The following is a 9804-nucleotide window of genomic DNA, read 5'->3' on the forward strand; positions in this document are numbered from 1 at the left end:
TTCCCACCCACCCACCCACACACCCACCCTTCCTCTTCCCACCCACCCACCCACACACCCACCCTTCCTCTTCCCACCCACCCACCCACACACCCACCCTTCCTCTTCCCACCCACCCACCCACACACCCACCCTTCCTCTTCCCACCCACCCACCCACACACCCTTCCTCTTCCCACCCACCCACCCACACACCCACCCTTCCCACCCACCCACACACCCACCCTTCCTCTTCCCACCCACCCACCCACCCACACACCCACCCTTCCTCTTCCCACCCACCCACCCACCCACACACCCACCCTTCCTCTTCCCACCCACCCACCCACACACCCACCCTTCCTCTTCCCACCCACCCACCCACACACCCACCCTTCCTCTTCCCACCCACCCACCCACACACCCACCCTTCCTCTTCCCACCCACCCACCCACACACCCACCCTTCCTCTTCCCACCCACCCTTCCTCTTCCCACCCACCCACACACCCACCCTTCCTCTTCCCACCCACCCACCCACACACCCACCCTTCCTCTTCCCACCCACCCACCCACACACCCTTCCTCTTCCCACCCACCCACCCACACACCCTTCCTCTTCCCACCCACCCACCCACACACCCTTCCTCTTCCCACCCACCCACCCACACACCCTTCCTCTTCCCACCCACCCACCCACACACCCTTCCTCTTCCAACCCACCCACACACCCTTCCTATTCCCAAAAACCCACACACCCTTCCTCTTCCCACCCACCCACACACCCTTCCTCTTCCCACCCACACACCCTTCCTCTTCCCACCCACCCACACACCCTTCCTCTTCCCACCCACCCACCCACACACCCTTCCTCTTCCCACCCACACACCCTTCCTCTTCCCACCCACACACCCACCCTTCCTCTTCCCACCCACCCTTCCTCTTCCCACCCACACACCCTTCCTCTTCCCACCCACCCACACACCCTTCCTCTTCCCACCCACCCACACACCCTTCCTCTTCCCACCCACCCACACACCCACCCTCTTCCCACCCACCCACACACCCACCCTTCCTCTTCCCACCCACACACCCTTCCTCTTCCCACACACCCACCCACACACCCACCCTTCCTCTTCCCACCCACCCTTCCTCTTCCCACCCACCCACACACCCACCCTTCCTCTTCCCACCCACCCACACACCCACCCTTCCTCTTCCCACCCACCCACACACCCACCCTTCCTCTTCCCACCCACCCACACACCCACCCTTCCTCTTCCCACACCCTCACCCACCCTTCCTCTTCACACACAACCACCCAAAAACCCTTCTTCCCACACCACCACTAAACAACATTAAAAAAAAAAATCGATTCACATTCCGGGCAACGCCGGGTCTCTCAGCTAGTAATATATAAAATCGAATGGTTAGTGAGGTTAGTGCTATCTGCGGTGAATCTCATTGGTCCGTGACTGTCATTGCCCAAGAGGTACGCCCCACTGTGACATCACCTCCTTCACTCTCACACACTTGCAGTCACACCACACGGCCAGAACCTCTGACGACTCCTTGGTAAGTTGACATGTCACACTCTCACCCCCCACACTCACACACCAACCCCCCACACTCTCACCCCCCACACTCACACACAACCCCCCACACTCACACCCCTCACACTCACTGGCCCCCCACACTCACACACAACCCTGTACACACAGTCACCCCCTCACACTCACACACACTCAGTGTCACTCACCCCCCACACTCACACACAACCCCCCACACTCACACACAACCCTGTACACACAGTCACCCCCTCACACTCACACACAACCCCCCACACTCACACCCCTCACACTCACTCGCCCCCCACACTCACACACCCCCTCTCACACACAACCCTGTACACACACTCACCCCCTCAGACTCAGTGTCACTGAACACTGTACACACACACACACACACACACTGTCACCCCACACACACTCAGTGTCACTCACCCCCCACACTGACACACAAATCACCCCTACTGTCACCCCTGTGCACACACACACACACACACACACATCTTACACACATCTTACACACATCTTATACATTTACAATTCTCCCTCCGCAACGACAATCGCCCATTACCTTCATTCTTCCTCCGCAACGCTCTGCCCACCTCATATATGGGCGCCTCTCCCTCCGCAACGACAATCGTCTAAACCGCACATATTACAGCGGCCCATTACCTTCATTCTCCCTCCGCAACGAAGCGCTCATATTACAGCGCCCGTTACACCGCCCGCTCTCTGCCCACCTCATATATGCCCGCCGCCGCGCACAATCGCCCATTACCTTCATTCTCCCTCCGCAACGCTCTGCCCACCTCATATATGGGCGCCTCTCCCTCCGCAACGACAATCGTCTAAACCGCACATATTACAGCGGCCCATTACCTTCATTCTCCCTCCGCAACGAAGCGCTCATATTACAGCGCCCGTTACACCGCCCGCTCTCTGCCCACCTCATATATGCCCGCCGCCGCGCACATTACACCGCCCGCACGCGTCCATTAACTCGCGCCCACATTACACCGGCCGCCCGTAGCCCTACTACTTCAATGTCTGTGCAAATACCCCTATAAACCGCCACCCACACCGCACTCTTTCTACATTTTTACTAATGCCCCACAAACTCTGGTACTATTAAAATGTATTTCTCTTTCTACAATGCCGTGCACCTACGCAGTGTAAATTATATTTGTAAAATGGCCGACACACTTAACATTCTACATCATTCACACATCAACTACATTAATTTACCAAAATTTTGCTTTTACAACTACTAAATACAAACATTTGCCTCTACAAACACATGGACGCCGCTCACCGCCTACTCTCTATGAACTTCAATTTCTTCTCAAACTACTCACTTACAATTACAATTAATTTATATCTATTCACATTTATATCTCTTTGTACAATGGCGTGCACCTACGCAGTGTCAATTTAATTTTTAAAATGGCCGACACACTAATTTTTTTTTCCTATTATCCATTTATAACATATTTTCTTTTATTTTATCTTTATTTAATAGCCAATATAATTCTTTTTATTTACATTACCCCCGCTTTGCTAATGTATTTTTTTTATCGATTCTTATAATTTACTCCTTTTTTTTTCCATAGCCGCTATATAATTATTTATTCTTTTCTTTATTTTTTGGCATAGCCGCTATATCATACTTTCACTTTTTATCAACTTTGCTTCATTCACACATCGCCACACATTACATTAATACATTCAACATCATTCACACATCAACTACATACATTTAAATCTTCCAATGCCCTCCGCACGCCAATCTCTGGATGCGCTCCGCATACACTTTTTTTTTTTAAAACATTATTTTTTCTGCCAACATTTACAACTTTATTAACAAACATTTATACAAACATTTTACATCTAACAATCACCTCCGAACGCCAATCTCTGCATGCGCTCAGACTTTCTACAATGGCGTGCACCTACGCACTGTCAATTACATTTATAAAATGCCCGACACACTAAATGTCTTTTACTATTATCCATTTATATAATATTTTCTTTTATTTCTTTCATACCCGCTATTATACTTTTTATTTACATTACCCCCGCTTTGCAAATTTTTTTTTTTTATCCATTCTTATAATTTCTTCCTTGCCGCTATATCATACTTTCATTTTTAATAAAGTTTTATTCATTCACACATCACCACACATATTACATTAATACATTCAACATTATTCACACATCAACTACATACATTTCAATCTTCCAATGCCCTCCGAACGCCAATCTCTGGATGCGCTCCGCACGCCAATCTCTGGATGCGCTCCGCACACCACTTTCACCAACAACTAATTTCAAAAAAAAATATTTTTTTTTTTTTTCCTGACAACATTTTTAACTTTATTAACAAACATTTGTACAAACATTTCACATCTAACAATGCCCTCCGAACGCCAATCTCTGGATGCTCTACGCTCACATAACTTTCTGCACAATTTTATTTGAAAGTTTTATTTTAAAATGTTATTTTTGTTTGTGGCAAAATAAATTTCTTTATTAAATGCTCATTTTAAATTCTTTTTATACAAATACATCATATTTAATGTTCATTACTGCTATTTCACAACACCCACCCACCCTTACTCTTCACACACCCCCACCCACCCACCCTTACTCTTCACACACCCCCACCCACCCACCCTTACTCTTCACACACCCCCACCCACCCACCCTTACTCTTCACACACCCCCACCCACCCACCCTTACTCTTCACACACCCCCACCCACCCACCCTTACTCTTCACACACCCCCACCCACCCACCCTTACTCTTCACACACCCCCACCCACCCACCCTTACTCTTCACACACCCCCACCCACCCACCCTTACTCTTCACACACCACCACCCACCCACCCTTACTCTTCACACACCACCACCCACCCACCCTTACTCTTCACACACCCCCACCCACCCACCCTTACTCTTCACACACCCCCACCCACCCACCCTTACTCTTCACACACCCCCACCCACCCACCCTTACTCTTCACACCCCCCCACCCACCCACCCTTACTCTTCACACCCCCCCACCCACCCACCCTTACTCTTCACACACCCCCACCCACCCACCCTTACTCTTCACACACCCCACCCACCCACCCTTACTCTTCACACACCCCCACCCACCCACCCTTACTCTTCACACACCCCCACCCACCCACCCTTACTCTTCACACCCCCCCACCCACCCACCCTTACTCTTCACACACCCCCACCCACCCACCCTTACTCTTCACACACCCCCACCCACCCACCCTTACTCTTCACACACCCCCACCCACCCACCCTTACTCTTCACACACCCCCACCCACCCACCCTCTTCACACACCCCCACCCACCCACCCTCTTCACACACCCCCACCCACCCACCCTCTTCACACACCCCCACCCACCCACCCTCTTCACACACCCCCACCCACCCACCCTTACTCTTCACACACCCCCACCCACCCACCCTTACTCTTCACACCCCCCCACCCACCCACCCTTACTCTTCACACACCCCCACCCACCCACCCTTACTCTTCCCACACCCCCACACACCCACCCTTACTCTTCCCACACCCCCACCCACCCACCCTTGCTCTTCACACACCCCCACCCACCCAGCCTTGCTCTTCACACCCCCCCCACCCACCCACCCTTACTATTCACACCCACCCTTACTATTCACACCCACCCACCCTTCCTCTTCCCACACCACCACACACCCACCCTTCCTCTTCCCACCCACCCACCCACCCACTCTTCATTTATGTTCCCACACCCCCACCCAACCACCCTTCCTCTTCACACACCCACCCTTCCTCTTCACACCCCCCCACCCACCCTTCCTCTTCACACACCCCCACCCACCCACCCTTCCTCTTCACACACCCCCACCCACCCTTCCTCTTCACACCCCCACCCACCCTTCCTCTTCCCACACCCCCACCCACACACCATTCCTCTTCCCACACCCCCACCCACCCTTCCTGTTCCCATACCCCCACCCTTCCTCTTCCCACACCCCCACCCACCCTTTCTCTTAGCACACCCCCACCCACACACCCTTCCTCTTTACACACACCCACCCACACACACTTCCTCTTCCCACACCACCACACAGCCATCCTTCACACACAACACACCCATCCAAACAACATTCCTCTTCCATCACACCCCTACCCTTCCTATTACACCACCCACCTTTACCACCACCACCCCCACATAACTATTTTCTTTTACACACTTTCACAGGTCACAACAAATACTATTTTTCTACGTAAACACAGCACAGGAAAAGTTTTACTCACAAAAGGTAACTTATTAATCTTCATGTATGCATTCTACAACAATTTTATTTACATCATACCTACACATATTACACACACCCATCCACCTTCCTCTTCAACCACAATTCCTATTACACCACCTTTAACACACACCCCCATACAAACACTTTTTTACACACTTTCACACGTCTACAAAATACATATTGTTTCAACATACACACACTACATTTTTCAACACCACCACACTCACATCGTTCACACACACACACACACTTTCTCTTCACCAAACACAACCAACAAAACAACATTCATGTTCCCTCACACCCCTACCCTTCCTATTCCACAATTACTCTTCAAACAACAAAGCACCCACCCACCTTTACCACCACCACACCCACATAACTATTTTCTTTTACACACTTTCACAGGTCACAACTAAAGTATTTTTTCTACTTCAACACAGCACAGGAAAAATTACACTCACACAAGGTAAGTTATTACGTTTCATCTTTGCATTCTAAAACAATTTAATTTACATCATAACTACACATATTAAACTTTTTATTACATACATTACAGCATTATTAAATCATTACATACATATACACCATTATTACATCTCATTTTTACTTTTCATAATTTACAATACACATTTATCAATTACACTAACATTCACATTTACATCTACAAACACACATTTATTAACTTTTTTCCTTCTTTTTACAGGCATCAACAGTACCGGCTTTCACAATTCTACAAACCCCCCAAATCCACCCCTCCAACTAAATACAAGACGTGCTCCATCAGATGGTGGATATACAGCAACAATACATCTTCGAAACAACACTAATATACAAGTCGACAACAAATGGATTGTTCCATATTCTCCACTACTTTCTAAAACTTTTAACGCACACATTAATGTAGAATACTGTAATTCTGTTAAATCTATTAAATACATTTGCAAGTATGTCAACAAAGGAAGCGACATGGCCATTTTTGGCATCACTAACGACAAGATCAAAGATGAAATTTCACTATATCAGTTGGGACGATATATTAGTAGTAATGAAGCCGTTTGGAGGATTTTGTCTTTTCCAATTCACCAACGTCATCCAACTGTTGTTCACTTAACAGTTCATTTAGAAAATGGACAAAGAGTATACTTCACACCTCATAACGCTCACTCACTTGCAGCTCAACCACCAAACACAACTTTAACTGCTTTCTTTCAATTGTGTCAAAATGACTCTTTTGCTAAGACATTACTATATCCTGACATTCCTAAATATTACACTTGGAATTCATCTACTAAAATTTTTAACAAAAGGAAACATGGAGTACGTATTACAGGAGAAGACGCCGTACAAAGTGAAGCATTGGGTCGTGTATATACAGTTCATCCAAATAACGCTGAATGCTTCTTTCTTAGAATGCTACTTCATAATGTTCCAGGACCAACTTCTTTTACACATCTCAAAACTGTGGATGGACACCTTTGTCAAACTTATCGCGAAGCTTGCCAAAAACTTGGATTACTAGAGGATGATCAACACTGGAATACTACTTTATCAGAAGCTGTTTTACATTCTTTACCTAATAAAATAAGAAACCTTTTTGCTATTATCATTACCACCTGCCACCCATCCAACCCTAACACTCTATGGGATACCTACAAAGACTACATGAGTGAAGATATACTGGCAAAAGCACAAACAGACAACCCAACACTACACTTACATTTTTCTCCAGAAATTTACAACGAAGTACTCATTTTGTTAGAAGATAAATGCCTAGCTATTAATAACAAAACACTACTTCAATTAGGAGTACAATCTCCTGAACGTCACCACCGCGATATACTTAATTCAGACATTATGCGTGAGAGAAACTACAATATTATACATCTTAAAAATTATGTTGCATCAAAAAAACCTATGTTAATTCCACAACAATTACAAACATACCAAAACATTATGTCTCACATCACAAAGGAACAAGGTGCCATTCTTTTCCTTGATGCTCCAGGGGGAACAGGAAAAACATTTCTCATCAACTTACTCCTTGCAGAAATTAGAATGGAACACAACATAGCACTTGCTATTGCATCATCTGGAATTGCAGCCACTCTTATGGATGGAGGAAGAACTGTGCACTCTGCTCTTAAATTACCTCTAAACATTGCCAATGAAGAAAACCCAACATGTAATATAACAAAAAATTCTGGACAAGCACGTGTACTACAAACTTGCAAACTTATTGTGTGGGATGAATGTACAATGGCTCACAAAAAATCACTTGAAGCCCTTGATAGAACATTAAAGGACTTACGTAACTGTCAAGACATCATGGGAGGAGCTGTAATACTTTTAGCTGGTGATTTCAGACAAACACTTCCTGTTATACCAAGATCAACACCTGCAGATGAACTTCATGCATGCCTTAAATCTTCTCATCTATGGCACAATGTTAAACATTATCCTTTAACTACAAATATGCGAGTACAACTTTTAGGAGAATCTAATACTCAAGATTTTGCAAACAAGCTTCTTCAAATTGGTGAAGGTACTTTACCTACTAACTTATCTGGAGAAATTGATTTTCCAACACAATTTGCACACATGATGACATCACTTACAGACCTCATACATCACGTATATCCAAACATCATACAAAATTATAACAATCACCAATGGCTATGTGAACGAGCCATACTTGCAGCAAAAAATAATTGCGTTAATGACATTAATCATCAAATACAAGATATGATTCCAGGAAATATTACAGAATACAAGTCCATAGATACCGTCGTAGATAATGATGAAGCCGTTAACTATCCCACTGAATTTCTTAACTCACTTGAGCCGCCTGGAATGCCACCACATCGCCTTCGAATTAAAATTGGAACACCCATCATGCTACTTCGCAATCTCAACACACCTAACCTTTGTAATGGAACAAGACTCTGCATCAAAACATTAATGCCCAACCTCATTGAAGCTACTATATTAACAGGAAAGGCCACAGGAGAAGATGTCTTCATACCCCGCATTCCACTCATTCCTACTGACATGCCCTTCAATTTCAAACGCCTACAATTCCCAATCAGACTGGCATTTGCTATAACCATCAACAAATCACAAGGACAGTCAATTAAGTTCACTGGAATCAACTTACAATCACCATGTTTCTCCCATGGACAGTTATATGTCGCATGTTCTAGAGTAGGCTCATCCCATGACTTATATATATTTGCTCCAAATGGATCTACCAAAAATGTGGTTTATAAACAAGCATTACAATAAACATTTACTATTAGCATTCTTACACACATCAAATTACATTTACTACAACACTACTTTTACATTTACACACACATATCACACATTGTTCCGATTGCCAATTCTTGGAGTCAGGAAGGAATTCTTTTTTCACCTTAATACGGTTTTTTTTTTGCCTTCCTCTGGATGACAACGTATGTTCACACATACAATTAATTTTCTATTATCAACTTGCATTTAATATCATTTATTACTATACCAATTATTATCACATGGACTCTTACATATGTTTATTACAAATGTATATACCACTTTTTATTCTTCATCAACGACAATAAAATATTTTTACAAATTTTATATATTACTCTTTGTTTTCATTGTATTTCATTCATATACTTTTTATTATAAACAACATTATTTTTTATTTTATCCATTCACATTCCGGGCAACGCCGGGTCTATCAGCTAGCATTACAATTAACATTGACTTTCCTCAATTTCCATGAACTCTACATATTGCCATAAGAAATTACAAAAAAATTAAAGACACTCAATACACTACTGTCATCTTTTATTACTACATTATTTTACAACACACACTTTAACATTACATCAAATACACTCCTCTCAACAATGGACATTCACATCTTTCAAGAAGCATTTCCAA

The 9804-nt window shown here is 45.1% G+C and overlaps 1 long non-coding RNA gene across 1 annotated transcript; it reads left to right on the top strand.

Moving 5' to 3' along the window:
* Nucleotides 1-5615: 5615 nt before the first annotated feature.
* Nucleotides 5616-9368, top strand: LOC142486526 (uncharacterized). The gene is made up of 3 exons (XR_012799014.1): nucleotides 5616-5883; nucleotides 6286-6346; nucleotides 6584-9368. It is a non-coding gene; the product is annotated as an uncharacterized LOC142486526 (long non-coding RNA).
* The last annotated feature ends 436 nt before the right edge of the window (nucleotides 9369-9804 follow it).

The sequence above is a fragment of the Ascaphus truei genome, unplaced genomic scaffold (assembly GCF_040206685.1).
Source record: "Ascaphus truei isolate aAscTru1 unplaced genomic scaffold, aAscTru1.hap1 HAP1_SCAFFOLD_931, whole genome shotgun sequence".
Classification (NCBI taxonomy): Eukaryota; Metazoa; Chordata; class Amphibia; order Anura; family Ascaphidae; genus Ascaphus; species Ascaphus truei.